Source organism: Rattus norvegicus, chromosome 5 (genome assembly GCF_036323735.1).
Source record: "Rattus norvegicus strain BN/NHsdMcwi chromosome 5, GRCr8, whole genome shotgun sequence".
NCBI lineage: Eukaryota > Metazoa > Chordata > Mammalia > Rodentia > Muridae > Rattus > Rattus norvegicus.
The window spans coordinates 27,099,083-27,119,076 of NC_086023.1; the positions used below are offsets into that span (position 1 = coordinate 27,099,083).

At 41.6% G+C, this 19,994-nt stretch overlaps 1 protein-coding gene across 2 annotated transcripts in view; it reads left to right on the top strand.

Moving 5' to 3' along the window:
* Window positions 1-8,172: 8,172 nt before the first annotated feature.
* The window catches only part of Clvs1 (clavesin 1), a 294,395-nt gene continuing 282,573 nt past the window's right edge, over window positions 8,173-19,994 (top strand). Inside the window, exon 1 of one of the 2 annotated variants that reach the window (XM_063288103.1) lies at window positions 8,173-8,226. The gene's annotated coding sequence lies outside the window, so the exon portion shown is untranslated. The remainder of the gene's footprint in view (window positions 8,227-19,994) is intronic. The other variant, XM_063288101.1, reaches the window with a different exon arrangement.

Sequence of the window (19,994 nt, forward strand, 5' to 3'; positions counted from 1 at the left end):
GAATCAAAATTACTCTCCTGCAAGGGACCTGGCCTCATTGTAGACTTTGGAGTTGTTTGAGAATAATTAAAACCAGGAGTGCTAATTTCTCAATGTGTAAGGCTCCATTTGTAGTCACAAATATAAAACTAGACTTGGTTTCATGAACCTACAATTTGAAAGACTGAACACTATTGGGACAAAAAGGAGACAACTACAGGACCATGTAATGACATGAGAGGTCTGTCTTCTCAGTTTCCCTCCCCATCACCTGATTGCTCCAGGGGAGAGTTTATGGACAAAAAGTTCTGCTATTTTCCTAAAGAACTGTAATTTCCAATGCTATTCTAAGTCCTTATCCTTATACCTGTAGCACTCCTCACCAAGGGAGTTTCTTTTTGCAGTAGATAGTCCATTCCAGAGATCCATGACTGGTCAAAATGAAGGTAATTAGTGACCATAGGCACCCAGTCCTACTTGCACATCTATAATGCTCCTCCACCTACAACTGCAGAGACATTGTGGAAAGCGGGACAGAAAGATTTTAAGAGCCAGAGGTCCAGAATGAATGATACTAATAGTGTCTTCTAGACATGATGGGGATACCGTAACCTGAAATCTCAATAATATTGTTGCCTTAACAAGACCCACAGAATGACAACGCAATAGACATATCAGTGTGGACAAGGGAGTTGTTATAAGGCTCTACTCTTACTGTAGAAATAAAGTTCTTGTTCAAGAAAATAGAATCTCTGGCCCGGGTGGAGACCTAACACGCCAGTTGGGTAGTTTTGGTCATGTTGCTTAAGGGACAATCCTTAGGAAGACAGCCTTACCCTAAGCCATGCTAAAGACAGCAGAATAAGTATGCTTTAAAAAATGATATAATGCAAAATTCTTTCCCAGAAACCCTGCCCCCGATGCAGAAGGCTACAGATCTCAGCTAGGTGGGGTTGTAAGTCTTTTGATTTGTCTGAATTCCCTTTTCTTCTTTTTATCTCTTTACGAAGCATGCTTTTCCCCACTTTGGATTTTCCCCCCAATTTCTTGGCTTTCTTACTCTTACTCTTTCTCTTCTCTCTCTATCATGTGGCCGATTGTTGAGCTCCATGCCAGCTTACATAGCAGAGTGTTTCCCTTTCCCTCCTCCATTCTCCTCCCTGGGCAGGAGTTGAAGTCTACCTGGCCCGTGTTTATCCCTTAAGCTCTATCAAAACTGTCCTTTTGTTTCCAGTCAGTTCCATTTTAAATTATTTTGTTAATAAGGCCGACCTCCTAAAGAGGTACTCTAGTTTGCCTGTCACTGCTACATGAAGAGGTTCAGGAAAACACACACACACACACACACACACACACACACGCGTGTGTGTGTGTGTGTGTGTGTGTGTGTGTGTGTGTAACTATATAAGATTAAGAATTATAGAACAAGAAGCCATGAATTTGAGAGGAGTAGGAGGGTAGAGGGAGGTTGGAGATGATATAAATGTGATAGTCATGTATGAATTCTAAATAAAATCTTTACATTATAGAAGTGAAACTTCCCTTTCCTGTTTATATGGGGTGCTCTTTACATCTCTAGGGCAGAGAAGCAGGGATCAGCACACTATGCTTCACTTTCTTGCTCTTGAACTTTCTACACTGTTGGCTTGTAAGTCTTGTTGAACCACCAGTGTCCTATATTGGTTCTGTTTAGTAAATCACAAGTAGATGTTGTGGGTTGAGTTATATTTACCCAGAAAGGCATGTTGAAGTTTTATTTCCCTACGATATATGGGCCGAGTATTTCTGCTTCCCCCAAATTTTTATGTTGAAACCTAATCACCAATGTGATGGTTATGAGGAAGCAGGACTATCAGGTAGTAATTCTGTCTTAGGGAAGAGGGTCTGATGCAAGGAATTAGTGCTCTAATAAAAGAAGCTGTGTTGTCTTTCTATCATCAAGTTATGACACATTTTATATTGCAGAAAATATGTCCTTACTATACACTGAATCTATTGGTATCCTTGTTGTAGATTCTCCAACCTTGAGAACTAAGAAAAATAATTATTGCTCACAAGCCATTTGTTTTTTGTCTTTCTCACAGAAGCTTAAATGCACTAGTGCACTATGGTTAGGACTTCTTTGGAACCATGATTCTGTAGTTATCATTCAGTCACTATTGCATGTTTTTGTTACTATTCTTAGGGAGGCATGAATGATTATCTACTCATCCAAGAGATAGGGAACTGTCTTAGGGTTTTATTGCTGTGAAGAGAGGTCATGATCAAGATAAATATTATAAAGAAAAACATTTAATTGGGGCTAGTTTACAGTTTCAGAAATTCAGTCCATTGACATCATGGCAGGAAACATAGTGGTGTCCAGGCAGACATGGTGCTGGAGAAGGAACTGAATGTTCTACATCTTGATTGGCAGGCAGCAGAAGGAGACTGTGTACCATACTAGGTGTAGCTTGAGCATAGGAGACCTCAAAGCCCACCTCCACAGTGACATACTACCTCCAGTAAGGCCACATGTACTTCAACGAGGCCACACCTCCTCCCTGTGGGGCATGCTTTCAAACACATGAGTCTGTGGGGGGGGGGGTCCAACCACCACAGGAATCAACAACAGACCAAAGTATAGACACTATTAATGTTTACATTGTTGAACCAATGGGTTTATGGAATGACTTTCATGAACAGAGACAAGGACAACAGAGGCAAGGACAGCTGCATTGCCACAGGCTTACTCCCGGATGAAAGGTGGAAACTTGGAGCGCACCACACAACCTGAACACATCTCAGCAGGTTGGAGAGTGTCCTTTCCAGGTCACTTAGTTGGTCTGAGACTCTCCCAGATAGCTAGGCTGGCCACTGCCTCTCATAGGCAGTTCGTCTGGTCTCTGCTCCTTCCAGTTTGCTGGTTCAAGCCTCTTCTAAGCAGCTTAGCTTATCTGTACATGTTCCTCAGCAGTCCTCACAGCTTATATATGCTTGGGTAGAGAAGACCTAGTGTATCTGGTCATGTCCAAGCTTTTTCTGGAATTGTTTACTTCTAGAGCTTGACGAGTTTCCCTGTAGGACTGACTGCATCATCTCCCCTTAGAACATCCTGCTGTTCATCTCAACTGACATCCTATGTCTTAACTAGCCTCTCTCTGAGATGAATGGTTTTAACCTCAAGGGAAAGCTACTACCCAACAGAGGGTCATACTAGATAACAGGAGGCCTCAAACACAATGACAGGAGGCACTGACCTTGTAAGAAGAGATTTCAAGATTCAAGGAACAGGGTGAAGATGGTTAACTAAAGGCAGAGGCAGAAATAGGAGTTATGTCATGACAAGCCAAGGAATTCTGTGGGATGTAAAACTGTGCTAAGTTCAGTAAGGTCGAGACCTGGAGGCTCAGTGGGCACACACCTGAGGCTTAGGCGACTCCCAGCTCCCTGCCAGACTCCTGATTGGAACATGTGTAATGCTTCTCACACAAAAGAAACCCTTTAGGACCATGGACTGTCTCTTTTCATCAAGATCCACCATGGGGAGCTATGAAGAAGGCCTTCACCTATAGAGCTGCAACCTTATCTCCCATAGAAGGCCTCTCTCTGTTCCCAGCCACAACTGCCACCATGCCTGCCTCCACCAAACTCAGGACAATCCCTGCTGGGATAGGCTAGGTGCTGTCCCAGCTCATAGACCCCTGACTCCATTCTCTCTTCTGCGACTCCTAGTGGTGCCCGGATGTCCAAGAGTCTGAGAACCCCACGTCCCTGGCCTTGTTGCAGATCTGGGGGCCCCCTAACCAGCTCTGGCTTTCCCACATCTCAGAATGCCCTTTCCCACTCCTGGAGTGGCCATGCCCTGTGGAGGAGCAGATATAGGCCTACAAAATTCAAGGTTCGCAGGAGGAACAGAAGTGAGAAGCTTTAGGAATGTCTCCCTAGAGCAGTCAGAGGAAGCACAGTCTTACTGACATTCTGAGTTCACATTTTGAGTCTCTGGAACTGGGAGACAGTAAGTTTCTGCTATAAACCAGCCAGCCAGTATGACAACCCATCACAATGTTCCTCGAGAAAGAGTCTCATGGAGAACAGTGACAATATACACTGCTACCGATTATACACTGCTTCTCCTAATGTGGATGCAGGCAAAGACTGGCGGCCATGCCTTTCCCCAGCACCCTTCGCTTAACAGCCCTCTCCACATCCTCAGGGAGAGATACCTGTAGCTCCCTCATTGGTGCCCTTTAAAGACTTCTGTCCTAGGTTTGGGCTTGAAGTACATTTTTGTTGCTTCCCCCAAGTGATAGGAGCACACTGGGTGTGAGTAGAGTCAGGACATGCTTTGAGCACCCGAGTTTGACTTTCTATTGTGTGGAGCTGATTGTAACAGAGGAAAACCTCATTGTCACCCAGAGGGGATCCTGGGAAAAAACAGAGTACAGTGTGAGGTGGGGGTGAGGTGAGGTGAGGTGAAGGGGTGGAGGGGTGAGGGCATGGGAGGCAGCCCAGACACTCTAGCTGACACTTTTCCAAGCCACTCAACTTGAGGTTAATCTCGAAGCTACTCCTAGACTCAAAATCAAGGCCATCCCAGCAGGATGAGGTCCACCCTAGGCCAGAGGAGCTGTTTGATTGACACCAATGTAAGCACAGTTATATTCTCTGAATATGTAGATAGGTGAAAATGTAGCTACTATCAATCGTGATTCTCAGCATTTTTAGTTTTTTAAAAGCAAATCCTCACATTAAGACATAATTTATCCCATGAATTTTCATCATTGGATCCTTTAAAATTATTGTTTTCTATTTTTGATTTTTCAAAATGGAGTAGCTTGGACTTTGCTATGTAGCTCAGGCTGGCTTTGAACTCACAATCTTCCTACTTCCACCTTCCCACTCCACACACACACACACACACACACACACACACACACACACACACACAAGCACACGCTCACACCCCTGTCAGAATGCTAACCTACTTTATTAACTATAAACATACTAAGAGACAAGAGGAACAGACACCATTGGCATAAGCCTTTGGGTTGAGGGTGTTTGTTATGTGGTAAGTACTCTTGACTGAGTTAGAAAGGTTGGCACGCCCTTCAACTCTTTTATCCCTCTCAGTATGTAGTTCTCTATACTGGAGCAAGAAAGAGCTGAATATGAGGAAACTTAGTTGTGTCTAGCACCCCTTCTGCCACTAAGGAGGAAGTAGGGTTATGAATGCTAAAATAGCTCCTGACACATCTGACAAGTTCAGGCAACCTTTCCTGCGCCTGTGTCAGAGAACAGGAGAAGATTTGCTAGCAGGAAAACATGTTTTCCTCACAGGAGAACATAAGATGCTGGTTTCAAGAAGGTTCTATCCTCTTTAGGGGAATGTGGTTGCTTCACAGACAACTTCTAGACTAGTGGTCCTCAACCTTCCTCATGCTGTGATCCTTTTATTCCCCTTTTCTTTTCTTTTGTTGGATATTTTCTTTATTTACACTTCAGATGTTATCCCCTTTCCCAGTTTCTCCTCCGGAAATGCCCTATTCTATTCCCCCTTCCTCCTGCTTCTATGAGGGTGCTCCCCCACCTGCCCACCCACTCCCTCCTGCCCCTTCACCCTGGCATTCCCCTACCCTGGTGCATCGAGCCTTCACAGGACCAAGGGCCTCTCCTATTGATGTCTGACTAGGCCATCCTCTGCTACATATACAGCTGGAGCCATGGGTCCCTCCACATAGACTCTTTGATTGGTGGTTTAGTCCCTGGGAGCTCTGGGTGTGTGTGTGTGTGTGTGTGTGTGTGTGTGTGTGTGTGTGTGTGTGTGTGTGTGTGATTGGTTGATATTGTTGTTCTTCCTATGAAGGGGTTATGAACCCCTTCAGCTCCTTCAGTCCTTTCTCTAACTCCTCCGTTGGGGACCCCATTCTCAGTCCAATGGTTGGCTTTGGGTGTCTGCCTCTGATCATTTAGTACAGTTTCTCATGTTATGGTGACCCCAACCATAAAATTATTTTCGCTGCTACTTTGTAACTATAATTTGTTATTGAATTGTAGTGTAAATAGATTTGAAGATAGAGGTTTTGCCAAAGGGGCTGTGACCCTCAGGTTGAGAACCTCTGTTTTCAAGGAAGGGGCCTCATCCTCCTGAGGAGAGGTTGAGTCAAATACTGAGTACAGCAGACAGTGGAGGTGGAGCTCTGAGGGAAGAGGTTGATCTGAAGAGAAGAAGCCTTTGGGAAGATGGCTTCACCCTCTCTGAAGGTTCTCTTTCCTTGTGATAAGGTGTGAGGGAATGTATTCAATTACACGTAAATATATGTAAAACAAAGGCCAGACCTCACAAAACTGCTTCTGTAGGGCATCTCCGACAGAGGTCATTGGGAGAAGGCTTAGACTAACTTTCTGTTTATTGTGTGTGATATGTAATGGGGTAAAAGAGGGTAGAGCATGGAGTAGCTACATATGCTTGGCCTCTAGGCAGAATCTCTGCTGGAGAGAAGGCTCTAGGAGGGAGAGCTGACAAAACACCACACCCCATGTCCATGCCTACACACCTGCCACTAAACATGTCTGGGTGTAAGAAAAAAAGAAGAGACTTGGCAAAGTGAGGTCTCTCATGGACATCAGGTATAACAGGCCCTTGAAATAAATGATGTGTAATATCGGCAATAAAATGTGCTCAGCAGGATAGGAGCATTTGGAAATCAATTATTTTTGCTTGATAAAATTAAATTAATCCACGTTAAAACTATATAATTTTAGAAATTCACAGAATATCTAAAAATATAATTTGTAACATTTCCATGGAGGTATGTGTGCATTTCTCTTTGTTTATATATGTACAAATGTGACAATATTTTCTGTCTTTCCTTGAGATGTGTTTGGCACACATTATTAGAAGTCATGTCTAGATTTGCGATATGTTTTCATTTTTATTTTATACACAGCTCTCACTTTAAAATGTCATTTGAGACTAGTGTTAACAGCTCTGAGGTATCTTATATTATGAAGATAGCCTAATATTTTACACTATCCTTTATGTTTAAACACCAGTTAGCTTCTAATTCTATCACATTTTCACATTATACTTAAAATTCCTGCAGTAAATTTTATATAACTTATGGTTTTTTTTTTTTTTTGCAATAAAACTGCTGGGAGGTTTACACAGTTAAACAAAGCACATACATGACTTTCAGGCTTCCATCATTGTCTAATTATTCTCCAGCTAGGTTGAATCGAACTTAAGGTATAGGTAGGTAAAGGTAGTCTGTGATCATCTGAGAAAAAAAGGGAGGTCCTTATTAGAAGCCCTGGTTTTAAACTTAGTTGTTTATTTGCAGTGTAATCTCTAGTATTATCTCAGAGTTCAATTTCTCTGTTTTCAAGCTGGAACAAATACAAATAACACAAACTAGCTTCTAAAATAACCAACGATTCAAGGAGTGCAGACGAATGCCCTCTGTAAGGTTTAAAGGCTATCCAAATGTTAGCGGTTGAGATTACTGCCATGCTTCCAAGTTGTGTTTCCTCCCTAGTTGCCACTTGAAAAGTGACAGCCATAACTTGGTCCTGTGCCCGGCCGTAGAGATAAGGACAGAGAAAAGAAAGCCATTCCTCAGCGCTAACAGGAAGGGGGTAGGGTGGGGGGAGGAGGAGGCTTCCAAGCCATTGCCTGGAAATCTCACTAATGAAAGTTTATGTCTCTGACACCTCACACTAGCACCGTGGCCCTGTGGGGAAAAGGGTCACGGGAAGCCTAGAGCCAGGCTAACTCATTACCATAAGTGTGCTCAGAATTAGAGGAGAGAATCCAGGAAGGGCAAATGGGACGGTAGAGTCACCAAGCGGCTGGCATTTTACCTTCTGTGAGATCAAGGTGCTCAGCTGAAAGGACCAATGTCATCTCTCTGCAGAAGTGCAGGGACACATAATGAGATAGAAATATAATCAAATGAGAACTTTGTTCAACAGAGGGCAGGGTTTCTCTTTCTGCTCTTTGTTGCCGAGGAACTGTAAACAGGGAGGAGGAAAGCCAAGGGAAACATCCTTCTGCAGGCAGCTTGATGGGTGGGCAGGCAAGGGAGGGGCGCCAGCCATGTGTGTGGGGGGCGGGTAGGAAGTGTGTAGAGGTAAACCAGATCGGGAACTAACCAATGAGGAAAGAGGGGCAGGAGGAAATGGGTGGGGTGGGGCTTAAAACAGAGGCGTGTTAAGCAGATGCCTGAAAACAGTCTTGAGAGTCTGACAATTGAATTTTCTTTTAAGGTAAAACTTAAAATATGTTTTATCTAGTTCGGTAATTTCAGGGAGGATTCAGCTGATGCGGGAGGAAGTTTTTGGCTAGAAAGGGCAGTGGATCTGAGGAAAACTTCTCTGAGACCTTCAGGTTGTCTAATGTTCTTGAATGCTGAATGGGAATGTCTGTGGGTGTGGGAGGTCCTGCTGAATCACACCGCACAACCAGACTTTCTTACATAAGCAACAATGGGAAACGGAAGCCTGGCCTACAAACCTGAGGCCAAGCCAGCGACAACGACTGCTTTGAGCATTTTGGGGGCAGTAAAGTACCTCACTTCAGAAAACTCAGCTGCTAGAGCGCCACACATTGTCATTTAATGAGCATTTTGACTGAGGTGACATTCCAACTAGTCAATAAAAGACAGAAATAAACTATGCAAACAGGCAAAAAGAAGCAAGTTGCCTACTCATCAGCAGAATGGGCAATTCTGTGTGTATTATAGCTTCATAATCAGAGTGTTAAGACAAAATCCAGGGCTCCACCAGCCTAAATAGGCTAGATTTGACCATCTGTCCTCAATAACCAGTTAACAAAAGGTCTGCTCTCAGTGGCCTCGTTTCTTTATTCTCAGTACCCTGCATGTGCTTCCAAATCCAAACCATCTTTCTTCTCTCTTAATATTTGCTTTCTGCTAACATATGGTTATCCCCTAAAGTGACTTGACATGAATAATTTCCTTTAATTATATCCACATTTTCTGTGTCAAATACTGTGAGATAGTTGTAATACAATTTTATTTTTATGCAAACTTTACAACGAGTAGAACCAAGATAAGTTTAATTGTCTGTAAAAGGCCAGGGTTTTGAACCACACTCCTAATAGGCTCCTTTAGGCTTTGATCGTCCAGTTTATGTCTTGGAAGCCGGCCTAGGTTGTCTCACTGAAAAAATCTTAAAACCTATATAAAGTCATACATCTTATTCCTATATGTGATATGTTCATATAACCTATGTTAAAATACATCTTCATGAATATATTGAAGAACTGGCAAAGTCCCAAACCAATAATGTAAAAGAACACAACTCAGAGACAAATGGCTTGTGTACCACAGGGACACTTTCGTCTTGAGATAATTTGCTGAGACTGAGGAATTGAAGTGTTTATTTTGGTGATTTTATAAGGTGTTGGGATGGAAAAATGTAACAAGGTGGTAGAAATAACAGAATAAGCAACCAAAGTGAACGGTGGATATAAATGATTAGACTCTTATTATTATACTAGTAGGCCAACCCTCCCAAGGCATTGAAGCCCAAGTTTGTGTGGCTTGGCTCTTGTGTAGAACTGCATATCTTTTTTTATTAAGGCAGTCCTGATGAAATTACTTTCCCTGGGAAGAGGCCATGTTACATGTTTTACCTTGTGAAGCCTGGTTTTACATTTTTCACTCTTCATATCTTATATAAACACACACACACACACACACACACACACACACACACAAACACAGACACAGACACACACACACACAAACACAGACAGACACACAGACACATGCCATTTGAAATACAATGAGCAGAAACAACAAAGAACATAATTGCAAGTAAAAGCAGCCACTGAAAGGATCAGAGATAAAACAGTCACCCTACTTTATATTAGGACAAGATGCAAGGCCTATCTGTGACTAAGCAGTCCTGGTCAAGATGGGGTCTTGCCCATCACTGCCTAGTTCTGGTTCCGTAGGGTGATACAAAGAGCTCCTTATTGCTACCATCCTTCAGGGGCTCAAGCCACCCTGAAAGTTTATTAAACAAACACAAGAAAGCTAAAGAAAGTCAAGAAATCTGCAGGGTTGAAGTAATTTATAAAAGAAGCTAAAGCATCAGATAAATAGAATTGCTAGAAATAAAAATGAAAATCGCAAACAGTTTTATTCATTTTCTTCATCTGTTTAGTTATATTTTCCTGTCTTTCTTTAAGGAGTTTGTTTCCTCTTCAAGGGCTTCTACTTGTTTGGTTATATTTTTCTGTATTTCTTTAAGGAATTTATTTATATCCTCTTTAAAGGCCTCTATTATCTTCATAAGATGAGATTTAAGGTCACAGTCTTGCTCTTTAGTTGTGTTAGGGTACCCGGGGCTTACTGTAGTAGAAGAACTGGGTTCTGACGGTGTCATACTGCACTCACTTTTGTTGATTGTGTTCTTGTGCTTGCATTTAGCCATCTGATTGTCTCTGGCATTGGTTGGCCTGATAGTTTCTGGGAGTAGCAAGCCTTTGGGACTGGTTGTTCTGGGTGGCAGCAGACCTCCCAAAAGGTAGGCAGAGCTGTGGGCTGGGGTGTGGAGTACAGATTCTTGATTTCAGGTAGAGGTGTGGACCAGACAATGGAGCTAGTTGACTTGGGTAGGAACAGGCCTCTTGGGAGGCAGGAATTGCTGGGACTGGGGAGTGGCATGCTGATCCATGATTGTAACTAGTGGGGTAGACCAGAAGGAAGTTGGAGCTCCAATAGTATTTGTATTTTTGATACAAAATTTGGCAGAGAATCTCTCCAACAAGAAGAATTCTACAGAATGTATTTTAAGTAGGAGAAAGTAGGTTTAGTTAGAAGCAAAGGAAAACTTATTAAATGTTAAACATTTGGGCTAATTTAAATGAATAGTGTAGTTAACAATTGAACTGATACCTTGAGGGGTTATAAAGAAGATACAAGGTAATGTGTATAGAAGCAGAAGTTAAGTAGGAAGTATTGAATGAAACAAATGTATTTTCAATTATGAGTTACAGTAGAAGAGAACAAAGGAATCAATTAATATTAAAATTTGGAAAATATATGTATGGATGTTTGTGATGCAAAGATAAATACTGAATCATAATATATGCGTTCATTTCAAATGGGGAGGAGGGGACTGACTATGAACAGTGCTCATTCTGAGGAAAGAAAGGGAGGAAGAACAAAGGACAAACATGGCCAATGGGAAGTGAAGAATGCAATGGTGAGGTTGCCCCTGCTTCCACCACCGTTATGGACTCTTCCTCTGGAACTGTAGGACACAATAATGTTTTTCTTCCATAAGTCACGGTTGATCATTGGTTTTTTTTTTACCACAGCAACTGAAAGTGACTAATACATAAATAATTAAGAATTATAGTGGAAAATTTTGACATACATGTCTAAGAAATGAGAGAAAAGAAAAAATAGTACAACTCTAGAAGATTTTAAGAAACCCAACAATTGACATATACTATTAACATTCTTTGGTGTGTGTGTGTGTGTGTATGTGTCCTGTTTGTGTGTGTGTCCTGTTTTGTGTGTGCGCGCATGTGTGTTTGTGTGCGTACACACTCATCTTTGCACATGTGTGTAGACCATAAGTTGATGCTGGATTTCTTTATTATTGCTCTCTACCTTCTCTCTGCTCATTTTAATAATTAATTGAATGCTTTCTTTGTCAAGTCACATAATATACACTGGCCACTCTCACCCTACCCTCTTACATCCAATACTACCCTTGTCTCTCCCCATTCTTCTCTGTAAATCTCTTTCTCATATCTATATCTATTCAGTTTGTTTATTGTCTACAGAGTTTAACTAAGGATGTCTGTGTGATCATGAGTTTGGGGTTATCTGTTAGATCCTGGTGGGGTAACAATAGGTATATAACTAAAAATATTTTCTCCTCCTCCCCAAGAATCTAACAATAACCAAGAGTTGAACAGTAGGAGATAGGGTTCCCTGGGTTTCTTCATCCACCCAAGAGGGAGTAATAGGACCAGCATTATTTTTTTGAGACAGTGTTTATAGGGCCAGTATTATTTTTTGAGACAGCATTTCACAGTGAATCTGGAACTTGCAATTTTGGATGGGCTGAACAAGCTTCTGGTCAGTTCTCAGGTCAGGAGACAGACAGACAGAAAGAGAGAGAGAGAGAGAGAGAGAGAGAGAGAGAGAGAGAGAGAGAGAGAGAGAGAGAAATGGAAATTGTTAATTTGAGAAATTCAAGCTGACATCATCACACATTTGGCTGGTATTACATTTGTCTCCTGTCATTTGCATATATGCTATTCTTACACATAAAGTGTCTTTGTACCTAGCCCATTTCAGTGAATGTTCACGATATAGAACACACAGTCAGTGCTCATGTGGTCTGTGGTCCTGGGTCTTCCCCTTTTCACATGTTCACTCAAAAGGAAAAGTTTCCCCCTTTCAGTTAGAGTTTACTTAAAATTAAAAACAATCAGGCTGGAGTGGTTAAGAGCACTGACTGCTCTTCCAGAGGTCCCGAGTTCAATTCCCAGCAACCACATGGTGGCTCACAACCATCTGTAATGGGATCTGATGCCCTCTTCTGGTGTGTCCGAAGATAGCTACAGTGTACTCACATACATAAAATAAATAAAATAAAAAAGAAAATAATCTTAATTCATTAAGTGAGAGCTAAGTAATAAAAAGAGTAATTGCTTTTATCACTGCAGTCATGTGTTCTTGGAGTTTTAGATGTGTTAGAAAAGATACAATATATCTCATTCAAAATTGGTTACTAGAACTGATTGCATGAGGAATGGAAAATGGAGAAGTGTGAAACTGTTCACTGTGGGGAAGGAACACAGTGAAGTGAAGATGATGGGAAGGCTGCATGGACAGAAGGACGTCAAACTACTTCCCAGGGAGCCACTACTGCACAGACAGAAGGACTGCAAACCACTTCCTTTACAAGTGGATAATTAAAGTATTGTTTTTTTTTTAAATTTAGAGAATACTTTATTAGTTTTTGTAATCAAACCCACGTAGATAAGACCTTACATATTTAATACAGTGTGTTACCCCTGTACAAATGGAAAAAACTTAAGTTCAACATTTCTAGACCAATATGGCTGTTAATTTCTGTACAGTGCCAACTCAACACAGTAAACGGGGATACTTTTTTCCAAAGTTGACAGCACAGGTAAAGTTTCAAAAAATTCAAATTATATATCTGTATATATATATTTATATTTATATAAAAAGACCAATAATAGCAGTGTGTTATGCATCAACAGCAGCAACAGCTTTTCCAGGTTCTGCAGTCATCTGAACAAAACTGTAGAGACATCCAGCACACTCCATTAAAAAAAAAAAGCAAAAAAACAAAACCCGAGAAAACAGCACAGTTCTGTTACTCTTGTGGTACCTGGCACCATTTTTTTTTTTTTTTTTTTTTTTATTAACTTGAGTATTTCTTATATACATTTCGAGTGTTATTCCCTTTCCCGGTTTCCGGGCAAACATCCCCCTCCCCCCTCCCCTTCCTTATGGGTGTTCCCCTCCCAACCCTCCCACCATTGCTGCCCTCCCCCCATAGACTAGTTCACTGGGGGTTCAGTCTTAGCAGGACCCAGGGCTTCCCCTTCCACTGGTGCTCTTACTAGGATATTCATTGCTACCTATGAGGTCAGAGTCCAGGGTCAGTCCATGTATAGTCTTTAGGTAGTGGCTTAGTCCCTGGAAGCTCTGGTTGCTTGGCATTGTTGTACTTTTGGGGTCTCGAGCCCCTTCAAGCTCTTCCAGTTCTTTCTCTGATTCCTTCAATAGGGGACCTATTCTCAGTTCAGTGGTTTGCTGCTGGCATTCGCCTCTGTATTTGCTGTATTCTGGCTGTGTCTCTCAGGAGCGATCTACATCCGGCTCCTGTCGGTCTGCACTTCTTTGCTTCATCCATCTAGTCCAATTGGGTGGCTGTATATGTATGGGCCAAATGTGGGACAGGCTCTGAATGGGTGTTCCTTCAGTCTCTGTTTTAATCTTTGCCTCTCCCTTCCCTGCCAAGGGTATTCTTTTTCCTCATTTAAAGAAGGAGTGAAGCATTCACATTTTGATCATCCGTCTTGAGTTTCGTTTGTTCTAGGGATCTAGGGTAATTCAAGCATTTGGGCTAATAGCCACTTATCAATGAGTGCATACCATGTATGTCTTTCTGTGATTGGGTTAGTTCACTCAGGATGATATTTTCCAGTTCCAACCATTTGCCTACGAATTTCATAAACTCGTTGTTTTTGATAGCTGAGTAGTATTCCATTGTGTAGATGTACCACAATTTCTGTATCCATTCCTCTGTTGAAGGGCATCTGGGTTCTTTCCATTTTCTGGCTATTATAAATAAGGCTGCGATGAACATAGTGGAGCACGTGTCTCTTTTATATGTTGAGGCATCTTTTGGGTATATGCCCAAGAGAGGTATAGCTGGATCCTCAGGCAGTTCAATGTCCAATTTTCTGAGGAACCTCCAGACTGATTTCCAGAATGGTTTTACCAGTCTGCAATCCCACCAACAATGGAGGAGTGTTCCTCTTTCTCCACAACCTCGCCAGCATCTGCTGTCACCTGAGTTTTTGATCTTAGCCAATCGCACTGGTGTGAGGTGAAATCTCAGGGTTGTTTTGATTTGCATTTCCCTTATGACTAAAGATGTTGAACATTTCTTTAGGTGTTTCTCAGCCATTCGGCATTCCTCAGCTGTGAATTCTTTGTTTAGCTCTGAACCCCATTTTTTAATAGGGTTGTTTCCCTGCGGTCTAACTTCTTGAGTTCTTTGTATATTTTGGATATAAGGCCTCTATCTGTTGTAGGGTTGGTAAAGATCTTTTCCCAATCTGTTGGTTGCCGTTTTGTCCTAACCACAGTGTCCTTTGCCTTACAGAAGCTTTGCAGTTTTATGAGATCCCATTTGTCAATTCTTGATCTTAGAGCATAAGCCATTGGTGTTTTGTTCAGGAAATTTTTTCCAGTGCCCATGTGTTCCAGATGCTTCCCTAGTTTTTCTTCTATTAGTTTGAGTGTGTCTGGTTTGATGTGGAGGTCCTTGATCCACTTCGACTTAAGCTTTGTACAGGGTGATAAGCATGGATCGATCTGCATTCTTCTACATGTTGCCCTCCAGTTGAACCAGCACCATTTGCTGAAAATGCTATCTTTTTTCCATTGGATGGTTTTGGCTCCTTTGTCAAAAATCAAGTGACCATAGGTGTGTGGGTTCATTTCTGGGTCTTCAATTCTATTCCATTGGTCTATCTGTCTGTCTCTGTACCAATACCATGCAGTTTTTATCACTATTGCTCTGTAATACTGCTTGAGTTCAGGGATAGTGATTCCCCCTGAAGTCCTTTTATTGTTGAGGATAGCTTTAGCTATCCTGGGTTTTTTGTTATTCCAGATGAATTTGCAAATTGTTCTGTCTAACTCTTTGAAGAATTGGATTGGTATTTTGATGGGGATTGCATTGAATCTGTAGATTGCTTTTGGTAAAATGGCCATTTTTACTATATTAATCCTGCCAATCCATGAGCATGGGAGATCTTTCCATCTTCTGAGGTCTTCTTCAATTTCTTTCTTCAGTGACTTGAAGTTCTTATTGTACAGATCTTTTACTTGCTTGGTTAAAGTCACACCGAGGTACTTTATATTATTTGGGTCTATTATGAAGGGTGTCGTTTCCCTAATTTCTTTCTCGGCTTGTTTCTCTTTTGTATAGAGGAAGGCAACTGATTTATTTGAGTTAATTTTATACCCAGCCACTTTGCTGAAGTTGTTTATCAGCTTTAGTAGTTCTCTGGTGGAACTTTTGGGATCACTTAAATATACTATCATATCATCTGCAAATAGTGATATTTTGACCTCTTCTTTTCCGATCTGTATCCCTTTGATCTCCTTTTGTTGTCTGATTGCTCTGGCTAGAACTTCAAGAACTATATTGAATAAGTAGGGAGAGAGTGGGCAGCCTTGTCTAGTCCCTGATTTTAGTGGGATTGCTTCAAGTTTCTCTCCATTTAGTTTAATGTTAGCAACTGGTTTGCTGTATATGGCTTTTACTATGTTTAGGTATGGGCCTTGAATTCCTATTCTTTCCAGGACTTTTATCATGAAGGGGTGTTGAATTTTGTCAAATGCTTTCTCAGCATCTAATGAAATGATCATGTGGTTCTGTTCTTTCAGTTTGTTTATATAATGGATCACGTTGATGGTTTTCCGTATATTAAACCATCCCTGCATGCCTGGGATGAAGCCTACTTGATCATGGTGGATGATTGTTTTGATGTGCTCTTGAATTCGGTTTGCCAGAATTTTATTGAGTATTTTTGCGTCGATATTCATAAGGGAAATTGGTCTGAAGTTCTCTTTCTTTGTTGTGTCTTTGTGTGGTTTAGGTATAAGAGTAATTGTAGATTCGTAGAAGGAATTCGGTAGGGCTCCATCTGTTTCAATTTTGTGGAATAGTTTGGATAATATTGGTATGAGGTCTTCTATGAAGGTTTGATAGAATTCTGCACTAAACCCATCTGGACCTGGGCTCTTTTTGGTTGGGAGACCTTTAATGACTGCTTCTATTTCCTTAGGAGTTATGGGGTTGTTTAACTGGTTTATCTGTTCCTGATTTAACTTTGATACCTGGTATCTGTCTAGGAAATAGTCCATTTCCTGAAGATTTTCAAATTTTGTTGAATATAGGTTTTTATAGTAAGATCTGATGATTTTTTGAATTTCCTCTGAATCTGTAGTTATGTCTCCCTTTTCATTTCTGATTTTGTTAATTTGGACGCACTCTCTGTGTCCTCTCGTTAGTCTGGCTAAGGGTTTATCTATCTTGTTGATTTTCTCAAAGAACCAACTTTTGGTCCTGTTGATTCTTTCTATGGTCCTTTTTGTTTCTACTTGGTTGATTTCAGCTCTGAGTTTGATTATTTCCTGCCTTCTACTCCTCCTGGGTGTATTTGCTTCTTTTTGTTCTAGAGCTTTTAGGTGTGCTGTCAAGCTGCTGACATATGCTCTTTCCTGTTTCTTTCTGCAGGCACTCAGCGCTATGAGTTTTCCTCTTAGCACAGCTTTCATTGTGTCCCATAAGTTTGAGTATGTTGTATCTTCATTTTCATTAAATTCTACGAAGTTTTTAATTTCTTTCTTTATTTCTTCCTTGACCAGGTTATCATTGAGTAGAGCATTGTTCAATTTCCACGTATATGTGGGCATTCTTCCCTTATTGTTATTGAAGACCAGTTTTAGGCCGTGGTGGTCCGATAGCACGCATGGGATTATTTCTATCTTTCTGTACCTGTTGAGGCCCGTTTTTTGACCAATTATATGGTCAATTTTGGAGAAAGTACCATGAGGAGCTGAGAAGAAGGTATATCCTTTTGCTTTAGGATAGAATGTTCTATAAATATCCGTTAAGTCCATTTGGCTCATGACTTCTCTTAGTCTGTCAACATCACTGTTTAATTTCTGTTTCCATGATCTGTCCATTGATGAGAGTGGGGTGTTGAAATCTCCCACTATTATTGTGTGAGGTGCAATGTGTGTTTTGAGCTTTAGTAAGGTTTCTTTTACGTATGTAGGTGCCCTTGTATTTGGGGCATAGATATTTAGGATTGAGAGTTCATCTTGGTGGATTTTTCCTTTGATGAATATGAAGTGTCCTTCCTTATCTTTTTTGATGACTTTTAGTTGGAAATTGATTTTATTTGATATTAGAATGGCTACTCCAGCTTGCTTCTTCTGACCATTTGCTTGGAAAGTTGTTTTCCAGCCTTTCACTCTGAGGTAGTGTCTGTCTTTGTCTCTGAGGTGTGTTTCCTGTAGGCAGCAGAATGCAGGGTCCTCGTTGCGTATCCAGTTTGTTAATCTATGTCTTTTTATTGGGGAGTTGAGGCCATTGATATTGAGAGATATTAAGGAATAGTGATTATTGTTTCCCTTTATATTCATATTTGGATGTGAGGTTATGTTTGTGTGCTTTCATTCTCTTTGTTTTGTTGCCAAGACGATTAGTTTCTTGCTTCTTCTAGGGTATAGCTTGCCTCCTTATGTTGGGCTTTACCATTTATTATCCTTTGTAGTGCTGGATTTGTAGAAAGATATTGTGTAAATTTGGTTTTGTCATGGAATATCTTGGTTTCTCCATCTATGTTAATTGAGAGTTTTGCTGGATACAGTAACCTGGGCTGGCATTTGTGTTCTCTTAGGGTCTGTATGACATCAGTCCAGGATCTTCTGGCCTTCATAGTTTCTGGCGAGAAGTCTGGTGTGATTCTGATAGGTCTCCCTTTATATGTTACTTGACCTTTTTCCCTTACTGCTTTTAATATTCTTTCTTTATTTTGTGCGTTTGGTGTTTTGACAATTATGTGACGGGAGGTGTTTCTTTTCTGGTCCAATCTATTTGGAGTTCTGTAGGCTTCTTGTATGCCTATGGGTATCTCTTTTTTTAGGTTAGGGAAGTTTTCTTCTATGATTTTGTTGAAGATATTTACTGGTCCTTTGAGCTGGGAGTCTTCACTCTCTTCTATACCTATTATCCTTAGGTTTGATCTTCTCATTGAGTCCTGGATTTCCTGTATGTTTTGGACCAGTAGCTTTTTCCGCTTTACATTATCTTTGACAGTTGAGTCAATGATTTCTATGGAATCTTCCGCTCCTGAGATTCTCTCTTCCATCTCTTGTATTCTGTTGGTGAAGCTTGTATCTACAGCTCCTTGTCTCTTCTTTTGGTTTTCTATATCCAGGGTTGTTTCCATGTGTTCTTTCTTGATTGCTTCTATTTCCATTTTTAATTCCTTCATCTGTTTGATTGTGTTTTCCTGGAATTCTTTCAGGGATTTTTGCCATTCCTCTCTGTAGGCCTCTACTTGTTTATTAATGATTTCCTGTGTTTCCCTAAGTGTGTTCATGTCTTTCTTGAAGTCCTCCAGCATCATGATCAAATATGATTTTGAAACTAGATCTTGCTTTTCTGGTGTGTTTGGATATTCCATGTTTGTTTTGGCGGGAGAATTGGGCTCCGATGATGGCATGCAGTCTTGGTTTCTGTTGCTTGGGTTCCTGCGCTTGCCTCTCGCCATCAGATTATCTCTAGTGTTACTTTGTTCTGCTATTTCTGACAGTGGCTAGACTGACCTATAAGCCTGTGTGTCAGGAGTGCTGTAGACCTGTTTTCCTCTCTTTCAGTCAGTTATGGGGACAGTGTGTTCTGCTTTCCGGCGTGTAGTTTTTCCTCTCTACAGGTCTTCAGCTGTTCTTGTGGGCCTATGTCTTGAGTTCACCAGGCAGCTTTCTTGCAGCAGAAAATTTGGTCTTACCTGTGGTCCCGAGGCTCAGGTTCGCTCGTGGGGTGCTGCCCAGGGGCTCTCTGCAGCAGCAGCAACCAGGAAGACCTGTGCCGCCCCTTCCGGGAGCTTCAGTGCACCAGGGTTCCAGATGGTCTTTGGCTTTTTCCTCTGGCGTCCGAGATGTGTGTGCAGGGAGCAGTCTCTTCTGGTTTCCCAGGCTTGTCTGCCTCTCTGAAGGTTTAGCTCTCCCTCCCACGGGATTTGGGTGCAGAGAACTGTTTATCCGGTCTGTTTCTTTCAGTTTCCGGCGGTGTCTCAGGCGCAGAAGTCCTGCCGCTCCTGGACCCTCCCCCACGGGAGCCCAGAGGCCTTATACAGTTTCCTCTTGGGCCAGGGATGTGGGCAGGGGTGAGCAGTGTTGGTGGTCTCTTCCGCTCTGCAGCCTCAGGAGTGCCCACCTGACCAGGCGGTTGGGTCTCTCTCTCACCGGGTCTGGGAGCAGAGAGCTGCTGCGGGCCGGGATCCGCGGGTGTGGGGCACCATTTTTTTTTAAATTAGCTTCTTAATCATCATCTGGAAAGAAAACATTCTGAGCAACATCATTAAAAACAGCTCTGATAAAGCACGGTCACTACTACGTATCATAAAGCAGGTACAAGCTATTTTACATCCACAGAGGTATGATACAGTACTGTCCTACATCTATAATACTAGAGGA